The sequence below is a fragment of the Cucurbita maxima genome, unplaced genomic scaffold (assembly GCF_002738345.1).
Source record: "Cucurbita maxima cultivar Rimu unplaced genomic scaffold, Cmax_1.0 Cma_Scf00124, whole genome shotgun sequence".
Taxonomy (NCBI): domain Eukaryota; kingdom Viridiplantae; phylum Streptophyta; class Magnoliopsida; order Cucurbitales; family Cucurbitaceae; genus Cucurbita; species Cucurbita maxima.
In genome coordinates this window covers 79252-90879 of record NW_019272140.1, presented here as the reverse complement: position 1 = coordinate 90879, position 11628 = coordinate 79252, and positions in this window count along the sequence as shown.

Genomic DNA, 11628 nt, shown 5'->3' with positions numbered 1-11628 from the left:
AATAAAATATCTATTTAGGAAGAAATAAAATATCTGTGTTCTTCTTGTATTGTTTTTTCTTTCTACTATATTTAAGCCAAATCATTCCAGAGTTTTTTTCTTGCCTAGTATTAGAGGAGATTTTTTTTTTTCTTTTCAATTACTTTCTTTTTTATTTTTACTAATAATGGAATTTTCTTTTTTATTCAAATTTAAAAGAAAGAATTTGATCGGTAGGATCCATGGATTACTCTAAACCAAATTTCTAGATTAATATAGAACAACTTAGTATTTCTTCCTTAGTTCTCATCTAATCAAAAACATTTATGTTTTTATTGTTCAATGGGTTGAATTCTTAATTTATTGTGAGATAATTAAAATTTTCCTTATAAATTTTTTCAATGAGTTCAAAATTATTACACTAGGTTTAGTATTTTGATGAGAGATTCCTCTTTCTTATTCTTAATCAAATTTTTGAGTGGGCTTGACTTAGTTGATAAATGATTTATGTTGTCTTTCATTTTCTTTTAGTTTGTTTGAAAAAACACATCGATCAATTCCGATTCTCTCTTTTTCTATTTATTGTTTTTCGATTGAGATGTATGGATCCATGGGCCTGTGTCTGCATAGAACTTGAACATGGATTAATGAAAATGTGCAAAAGCTAGTTTAGTTCGTTGACTCGGTTCAGTTTCAAGACATACATCAAGCAAGAACCAATAATTTTATCATTATTAAAGACATTTCAAGTCAATTGAACCTGATTACATATTACAACTTAAATAAACTTAACATGATATGATATGAACTTTATTTATGTCAACATTTCTTAACAATATTAATTGAAATACATCCAAATGATTTGAGAACAAATTCTAAAAACACAATGATAAATTTCAAACCTTAACGTGCATAAAGCACATGGACTAGCAACGAAAAACGATAGATTAGTAAGAAAGACATTTGGTCAAATAGTATGATTCTCAATTCCTGTGTAAGAGGTCAGGAATTCCATAATCAGAATGCCCCACAAGCTCTATCAAATGGTTTTGTGTGTTGTAAAAACAATAGTAAAAAAACTTAACATGATAACTACAAATAAATGATCTCCAAAGAAAACAAAAGTATTTTTAGTGGTAGAATTATGTTCCTTAGACTTTATTGCCCTAGTATACCAAGTAATGGGAAAGTATATATGGGATGCCTTAAAGAAAGTAATCGAGTATGTTTTTATATTTAGATTTTTCATGATTGTCATTTGTATGAAGTGACAGGTCTGCTACTCGAGACACATTAAAAAATAGAAAAAGTAGTATAATATATTAAAAAGATAATGTTTCTAAATATTTGAGTTCATAATTATACAAATATTGATAAGTTAAGGAATCACTATAAGGAGAGTAAGATTCGGATTACCTTGTTGATCGAATATCTCAAGGCAAGAACATTGTTTGAGATTCGAATCACTCCACAAGCAAGATCGATCATGTCTAGCTTGAATGATTCTTGTTGATCAAATATCTCAACACAAAAACACTTGTTTGAGATTCGAATCACTCCACAAGCAAGATTGATCATGTCGAGCTTGAATGATTCTACATGCGACCTAAACTACATATAATTGCAAAGAAACTTAGCCATTAGCTAAAGAAAAGCACAAATGCTCCTTTTACTATATTTTTCAAGTCTCCCTATAAATACAACATACATGGCTTTATATAGTCTCAAAATGAAACTATTAAAGGCATTCCAAGAGTTGTAACATTCATACTTTATGACTATAATTAACTATTATGTAATTGTAACCTAAAGTAAATAAAAAGTCTTAAAATACATTAATGAAGTACAATAACTCTAAATTACTCTAAAATGTAATCCACCAAAATTTATAACATGAAACTTCATTCTTCTTCAATGTGCCATGAATTGAAATATCTTTTGATAATTTCAACTATATTTTCTTCATATCTTCATTGAAGAATATTGTATGATTGATGTCTGTTGGTCCATATCAAATATTATCATAATAAGGTCAATGAGGGGAATACACCAATTGTTGGGCAACAAAGTCAACACAAAGAAATTAGAAAAGAAATATGAAAACTTGAGTTGTGAAAGGTGTAAATTGGAAAGAATCTTAGTGCTCGAGGATAATATAGTGTTATGAAAACTAGCTAGATTGAATCTTCAAAGATTAATGTAAATTTTGTGAAAATTTAGAGGAACCCTTTTAGTATGTTTGCAATAGCTTAGTCATGCAGCAACAACGTAATGCTTCAAATACTCTTCCTTATGATTAAATACTAATGGTTCGTGAGGTCAGAAGTCTTTCTTTAATGTTAAGGATATTTAGTCCTAAAGTATAACTTACCATATATATCATATTTGATCTTTTATTATAGGATATTTGTGTTCTATCACAGCTCTTTTCATTTATTGTTATTCCCCTATCCTTTATAATTTATTTGATTATTTGAGAACTTCATTTATGTCGGGTGGTTTTAGCAAATACATGAGATTATAATGATGGTGTTTATATAACACACGCGGAAGCAATTTGGATCTTAGGCACTTTTAGAACATCAATTATAGTAAATAACTAGCATGTTCATGAGTATTAAAACTTAATGAGTTTGAATACTAACCTTTTGTAGTTCAATTTCTTTTTTCCTCACAAACCGGTTTCGAACCACCACTAGTGTCTTCTCCACTATCCTCCGGCCTTAGAACGGGATTGTGGAATCCAGTGAGTGACTAAACTTGGGAGGGATTTTGTATATATGAAGAGAGTGTTTGTGAGAGGTTTTTCTCAAGGTTTTTCACCAAGAAGAAGACATTTCATGTTTTATGATCACTCTATTTATAGAGTCATGTTTGCATGTTCATGCAAATTTGAGATCACCAAATTTTGACACTAAAAATTCCACTCAAATGTTTGGGATTACGTGGCAAGCATGCATACTTGAGTTAACCAAATTTTGACACTCAAATTTGTAGGGTTTATTTGGCAAACATGCAAGTTTGGTTAAACAAAATTTTGACACCTCAAAATTCCACTAATATGGATTTTTCCATTAAATGAAGTCAACATTTTGACTTTCTTCATTTTGATTCAACAATCAATTTGAATTATAAATTTCAAATTAAAGTAATATTTAATGATTAATTAAATATTTAATTAATATTTAATATTAATTCAAATGCCAATCCCAATTAATTCCGACACATATTTGATTAAGATATTAAATTTTATTTAAATATCTCAGATTCTTTCTTTTTGTTTAATTCGTAAATAAAACAAAAATGCAGTTATATATATCGTATATATGTAGTGCATTCTCTCTAATTTGAATTCGAACACTTCGAACTCACTCGTCACACTGTTCTATGGTTTAGTCCGATATGAGCTACCAGAGGGACCTAATGGACCTATAGATCATGGGCTCCAACGATCCAAGATTAACCGGTTAAACTCATTAACTTTGTTAACCAACATTCGTTAAGAACTAGGACATTCCACTATAGCCTAGTAGTTGCACTCCCCTCACTATAGATATATTTTTGTCCATTTGATATAACCATGATTAGTAAGTCGATCCTTCACAGGTTGTTCGTAACTAGAGCTGGGTCAATTTACCGTTTTACCCTTGAAGTTACTTCTTGTTTCTTATGTCTCACTGATCCTCTAATGAACAATTGGTTTGTGGTCCAACAAGTAAACCGGATCCCTCTCAGGCCAATGAGAGGGTGGGGCCCCTTATTCAAGACCTGGAGTCAGTAATTAAGGGAACTACCTCTCTTCTATCCCTAAAACTGGGTAGGAGTGAATTCCATCTTGCATCCCACGTCCTCAGCCATTTACCGTGTCTTACCCCTGAAATGAGAGACCTATTGAATTGGCGAACTTGAGCCACTCTCACCCATGCAAATCTAAGAATAATTCCGAATAAACAAGGAGTTCATGGTTAGCTCAAGATTAAGATCGAGTTACTTAGGTCATCGAATGAAAAGAAAATCAGTCTCAACAGTAAACGACATTATAAAGTGAGAGTGATTTTCTTCATGGTCCGATCTTATGCAATACTTATTGCATAGGACGCCTTCACTCACATGTCTTCACATGTACAATTTTAGTGATCGCATTGTTTATATCATATACAAAAGTGGGCCGCATCCATAGTGTCCTCAGGATAAGGTACTCAGTCTTATCCTTATACTATATACTTGAACTTGATCAACTCTTATGTCTCTACATATAGTTCAAGTAATCATACTATAGCCAGAGTGTTCTTAGTTTATTGGATTTAGATTAATGATCGTAAAGTTCACTTTATTCAATAACAACCTTTACTGAATAAACAACAATAATAACTTTATTGAAAATAAAATATGCTTTTGTTTACAAACTATGAGTTTTAGGACATAAAACTCAACAAACACCCACTTGGACTAAAACTCTAGTAGAGTTTTATAACGTTGAGTAGAGAGAAAGACATAAATACAATAAACTAGGGCATCACATACTCATGCCTTTTCTCCCACTTGCCCTAGATTACCTAACTCGTAGTCCTAGACTCACTAGGTGCCCTTCATACACTTTAACCGTGAGGGGCTTTGTAAATGGATCAGCAATGTTGTGCTCTGAAGCTATCTGTGTGATGATCACATCTCCTCGTTACACAATCTCTCTTATGAGATGATATTTGGGCTCAATATGTTTTCCTCGCTTATGGCTTCTTGGTTCTTTTGAATTTGCAAACTCTTTGCTCGTGATCCTGTTCAATGAACCCCTCTGGTTGAGCCATATGGATACTCTCTTCAAGATTGTCGTTTAGAAAGGATGTCTTAACATCCATTTTCCAAATTTCATAATCATAAAATGTGACAATAGAGTATTCTAATCGATTTAAGCATAGCAACAGGAGAGAAGGTTTCTTCATAGTTCACCCCCTCTCTTTGGGTATAACCCTTTGCTACTAGTCGTGCTTTAAAGGTCTGTACCTTACCGATTTGGTCTCGTTTCCTCTTATAGATCCACTTGCAACCAATAGGTTTTACCCTATCTGGTTGATCTACAAGTTCCCAGATTGAATTGAAGTACATTGACTCCATTTCAAGATTCATGGCTTTAATCCACTGATCTCTATCTTCATCATTCATTGCTTGTTCATAGATCAATGGATCCTCAATGCCATCATCAGGTATGATGACTTGAGTTTCTGCCAAACCCAAGTAACGATCGGGTTGAGTTATAACCCTCCCACTACGTCGAGGCATTCTCAACTCTTGAGAAGGATGTGATTGACCAGAAGTGTCAACTCCATCAACAACTCTTATTGAAGGACCAGCTTGATCAACAACTCTTGTTGTTGTATCAGTAGCTTCTTTAGAAATCTTACTTAATACTTGTTCGCTACGAGGTTGATGATTTCTTACGTGATCTTCCTCTAAGAATGTAGCGTTTGTTGATACAAACACTTTATTTTCTTGAGGGTCATAAAACAAACCATCTTTCGTCTCTTTGGGGTATCCTACGAATAGACATAATTTTGAACGACGTCCTAATTTCTTGGAATTTTGCACCAACACATGTGCATCCCCAAATTCTGAAGTGACGTAAACTACCTTTACGCCATTTTCATAACTCATAAGGTGTTTCTGAAACACTCTTAGTAGGAATCATGTTCAAAATGCATGTAGCAGTCTCCACTACATATCCCCAAAACGGATCGGGTAATTGAGCGAAACTCATCATAGATCGAACCATGTCTTACAAAGTTCTATTTCTCCTTTCTGATACACCATTTTCTTGAGGCATACCAGGGGCTGAGAGTTGTGACCTTATTCCATGTTCTATCATATAGTCCTAAAATCTTAAGTCCATGTACTCTCCTCCTCGATCTAATTGAAGTGTTTTAATAATTTTACCTAATAGATTCTCAACCTCAGTCTTATACTCTCTGAATTTTTCAAGAGCTTCGAGCTTGTGACGTATTAGATAAAGATAGTCATACCTTGAATAATCCTCAATAAATCTGATGAAATATTCATACCCTCCTCGTGCTTTGACATTCATTGGACCACAGAGATCTGTATGCACGAGTTCTAAGGTTTCTTTGGCTCTATAACCTTTTTCGAAAAACGATCGTTTAGTCATTTTACCCTCAAGACAAGACTCACATGGAGGTAAATAGTTGTCTTCTAACTTATTTGGAAGTCCATTTTTATCCAATCTATCAATCCTATTGCGATTAATGTGGCCTAGTCTTAAGTGCCAAAGATAGGTATTAGGAGAAATATTTTGTCATTTATTTTGAGTTTCAGCTTTTTTAAACATCTCGGTATTTAAAATGGCTTTTATTTCGCTCGATTTTAACATATATAAGTTATTTTCTAATTTTGCAGAACAAATATGAATACCTCTTTTGCAAATGAACAAGAGATAGATATTAGATTTCTTTTCATTTCAGGAACAAAAAGTACATTATCTAATATAATGAATCTATCTCCAAAAAACAACTTTAAATTTCATACTGATCTTGCTGAGACAGCTTTTCCTGTTCCAACCCTGAGTGTTATCTCACCATCCGCAAGCATTCTCCAGAAGCTAGTTTCCTGGTAAAAAGAACAAATATGATTAGTCGCCCCTGAATCTAGTATCCAAGTTAAGTTTTTATACTCTACTGAACATATTTCTACAACGAGTAAATCATATTTACCTTGTTGTGTCTTTTCGGCTTTATTCTCTGCAATGTATTTTGGGCAGTTTCTCTTCCAGTGCCCGTTTTCGTTGCAATGAAAACATTTTTCTTTATCTGCTTTTTGAACCTTGTGTTTGCGGTTAGTAGGAATCTTATTTTTTCCTTTACCCTTCTTCTTCATCAAAAATACTTTTAGAAGTTGAAGGTCCAGGCTTAGTTTCTTAGTACGATACACGTAGTAATTTTTTGGAGATAGCAACATTTTCTTCTCCTGTTTGTCCCTTGTTCGTTAAGAGGGATTGATAAGTCTATAGCTCATTGAGAAGAGCAATCAAGTTATATTCTATTTTTTTCATTACCACATTTGTGCGGAACTGACTTGACTCTTCTCATCAATGACAACTTCATTTTCTTCTGTCACATTGAAATTGACCATCATGTCTAGGACAGTTCTCTAACTGAGGTCGCTTCTTACATACGACAGTTGTAAATGTATTTTATGGCTTCATGTCTAAGGGAGAAGGACGGTTGTCCAAACATCTCTTTTGGAGATTCCATAACTCTTAGTAATTCTTCGAAAGTGTGACCCGCCATTTTCAGACCTCAGAGATCGGTCCCAACGATGCTATCGAACGAAAAAGCCAAAGTTGGGAACGAACCTAAGAAATCCTATCCATTTCTAGAGTTTGTGTTGTTTCGACTCCCATGTTACAACCCTCCAAATGGGTAGTAGCTTTTGGGCAACATGTAGGTGGAACATGGGAATCTCACGGTGCAACCTAGTGGTGGAGACCATAGGAGGTGTTGATATACTTCCTTCTCCCACTTACTATAAATACTTTCTCTATTCACATTGTTATTGACTCATGCAAATACCTTCCGAATGGAGGACGCTCCCAGGGCGACACAAGGCCGAGCATGAATCTCACGGTGTGAATTTTTCAGAGAGCGTAAAAGGAAAACGATGTATCTCATATATCTTTTTCCTCCCACTAAGTATTTTAGACGGTTGGGTATACCTATTACATCGTTATATTCCGACTAATTAAATATAGCTTAAGTCTAGGTTATTTTTCTAAAACTTATATCACTTAAGCATGCTCATAAAACTGGGCTAACTAAGCTCAAGTACTGGTCCGATCTCCAGGTAGTAGGTGTTTTGTAAACCGTCAACGTAAGATTTTAACTATTAAAATTGATCGTGCTTGGTTCTTAACCCTGAATGAGCATGTACTTAACTTTATTATAGATTTTAACGTCTATCTCATTTTATGACGTTGAAAATAACCTATAACATGCATCTGACATGCTTTATAACAATTATATAATCATCCATTCCATGCAATAATATAACAATTTATATCTATCACTCATGGAACCCTAAACATGCATACTATAAATTATAATAATTATAACATACTTGGAATGCATGAAACATGCTTAGCCTATAGTGAGATTTTAAATCTATATGACATACTTTGTGCATATACATTTTCTATTTAATTAAAACATACATTCATAATGCATAATTAATTAAACACGCTAAAGTGGATTGGTTTTGGCATTTTAAAACAAGCAATTAACTAAATTATTACATTAATAATTAAAAATAACTCGAACCGCTCCCGAGGATCAGGAATTGGGCGACCCAACCCTTAAAAACGTTCAACCAGACCCCAAAGGCAGAAAAACCACCTGAACTGCCTCTTCCATCTTCTTCTTTGGTTCAGCTTGCTATCTCTTCCATTTTCGATCAATTACAACCTAAAATGGACTCTAATGACTCCATAAAAATTACAGACCTTTCTTCATTCATTAAAGCCCATACACATTAGGCTTATTACAATAATTGTATCAAATAGAAGCATAAAAAAATGCCAAAACCAAAACCATCCACTTTAGGAACCACAAAATTTCATTCAAGAAATGGTACCCACCATGATCAAATTAATGTAAATAAAGTGCCTAAAACTTGCTCTGATACCAATTGATGGTGTTAATATAACACATGCGGAAACAATTTGGATCTTAGGCACTTTTAGAACATCAATTATAGTAAATAACTAGCATGTTCATAAGTATTAAAACTTAATGAGTTTGAATACTAACCTTTTGTAGTTCAAATTCTTTTTTCCTCACGAATCGGTTTCGAGCCACCACTAGTGTCTTCTCCACTATCCTCCGGCCTTAGAACGGGATTGTGGAATCCGGTGAGTGACTAAGCTTGGGAGGGATTTTGTATATATGAAGAGAGTGTTTGTGAGAGGTTTTTCTCAAGGTTTTTCACCAAGAAGAAGACATTTCATGTTTTATGATCACTCTATTTATAGAGTCATGTTTGCATGTTCATGCAAATTTGAGATCACCAAATTTTGACACTAAAAATTCCACTCAAATGTTTGGGATTACGTGGCAAGCATGCATACTTGAGTTAACGAAATTTATTGGATTTAGATTAATGATCGTAAAGTTCACTTTATTCAATAACAATCTTTAATAAATAAACAACAATAATAACTTTATTGAAAATAAAATATGTTTTTGTTTACACACTATGAGTTTTAGGACATAAAACCCAACAATTATAACTTACCATATATATGATATTTGATCTTTTATTATAGGATATTTGTCTTCTATTACAGCTCACCATAGGTATCATGTTTTCCTTTTATTACAGGCTTTTTTCATTTATTGTTATAACCCTATCCTTTATAATTTATTTGATTATTTGAGACCTTCATTTAGGTGTGGTGGTTTCAGCCAATACATGAGAATATAAAACGTAGGGTAATGTGCTTATCAACAATGTGAAGTTAACAAGACAATAATAATAGGTTCTAAAGCACAAAAACATGTGGATAAATTTCAAATATTGAGGCGCATAAAAGATATGGACCGGCAACTAATATTGATAGATCCACTACAAGGCATTTGGTCTAGTGTATGATTCTCGCTTCGGGTGCGAGAGGTCCCGAGTTTGATTCTAAAAATGTCTCCAACAATTATATCAAATAGAAGCATGCAATATAATAAGATTTGAAATAGGTTTTTTAAACCTTGAATCAAGAAGTAATTCAAATTGATATTTGGAAAGAAAAAAAAAGCTATATTTAATTATAATTTACAAGTGTCTTTATAACATATTAATTGAAGAGAGCAAACAATAAGAATAAACAAACAAAGGAAATTTGTGTATGTATGATTCTCTTCAAATCTTGGAAATTATGAGGATTCCTCTCCTTTCTTGACATCAAGACTTACTTTTTTGGGACTTGGAACATAAACAGTCATCTACTCTTACTCCTACTCCCTTCTATAAGAATCAACATAGCATAATCATTCCATGAAGGATGAGGTAGTCTTATAAAAGAAGATGAGGGTACCACTTTCTATTGCAGAATTTCTATGTGAATAGAGAATGAACCATATTCTTGGGAGATAAGATAGAGCTTGCACTGATCTCCCAATAGAAGTTTTACCTAGGTCATCTATCGTCACAATCCTTTTAAGGAAAATGCGCCAAAATAACCAGTGAACAATAACATTTAAAGAAGTTTCAGAGAGCAAGAAGAGGATTGTGATAGAAGTTTCCCTAGGTAAAACTTCTTTAAACGTCTTAGCCAATCATGACCTCATAATGAGGAGTCTCTTGGACAACAATAGCATATGGACAACAAATGTCTTAGCCAATTGTAACGGTTATGATTGCTCAAGGCGTGTCGCCCAAATAACCGATAAACAATAACATTGTCCAAATAACAACCTTGGACAACAAATTTTTTACAAGAATGGCTGAGACATGCAACATGCAACCACAGGCAACATGCCTTGGGCAATCATGACTGTGACATCTGCCCCCACACAGTTTATTGGATAAGGCTGACTTTAGGTCTCTCGATGCGCTTGTAGCTGATCTCATAATGAGGAGTCTCTTCCAACCTACTAGGTGCTGTTGAAAAGTACTTCTCGGTTTGTTGAGTCTTCATGTCTTCTCTGTTCGTGTCTTTCCTACTTTCTTCGCTTAAAACTTTTTCTTAATTGTATGACGTCATATCACCTGCTTCTGCTTGATGTCTTCTTTGTCGAAATAATAACGTTTCAAGTTACTAACGTGGACAACAAGGTTAGTCCGCATCCATAAGAGCAATTAGATTCTATATGATGTCTTCATAATCTTACGGATAACTTTAACTAGTCCATAGTATTTTCACACCAGTCTTTGGTTTTGTTGCTTTGAACTCGAAGTTGATCTAACCTTAACTTATATGAACTCTTTATTTTTCTTGAAATTATTGTGGTTGACGCTTCCGACTGACCCTTCTCTACATCAGTCTAGATGATATTTATGTGTGAACATGTGTTGCTTCAATGGTTTGTTTTTGTCTCCCTTCTTTAGTATCTGACCTTGTTTTTGTCTCTCTTGGTGGGGATAAATCCATTATCTGACCTTGTTTTGCGTCGTGGTGTTAATGTAGTGGCAACAAGGTTTCTATTGAGATTGGCGCACTCGAGCTCCCCTTTTCAATTACAACAATAGCAGAAAGCGTAGATTCATCATGGCTATGATTATTTTTCAACTGTTGTATCGACATCATTTTCAACCCTCTTGGTTGATGGATGTTTTTCTGAATGATCGTCGGGTTAGACTCCGTTACTGCTAGACATTTTGCTAGGGGCATGTAAATGACTTTGTGTTTCAGCAGGACGTTCATTCCTGACACGATGTCGAAGTCATCCATTTCAACTATCACTAAACAATTTTCCTAGTCCAAGGCTCTAGCTTGATTAGAGTTCTCATTGTGACTCTTAAGACAGACAAAGCTTCAAATTTGACGGCGTTCATCTTTCCTGTATCTTGATGCCAAAGGATGTTAAAATATTTTGCATCGGTCTCCATCATGTTGTGGGTGGCTCTAGAGTTGACAATGGTGTTCCTTACTACTTT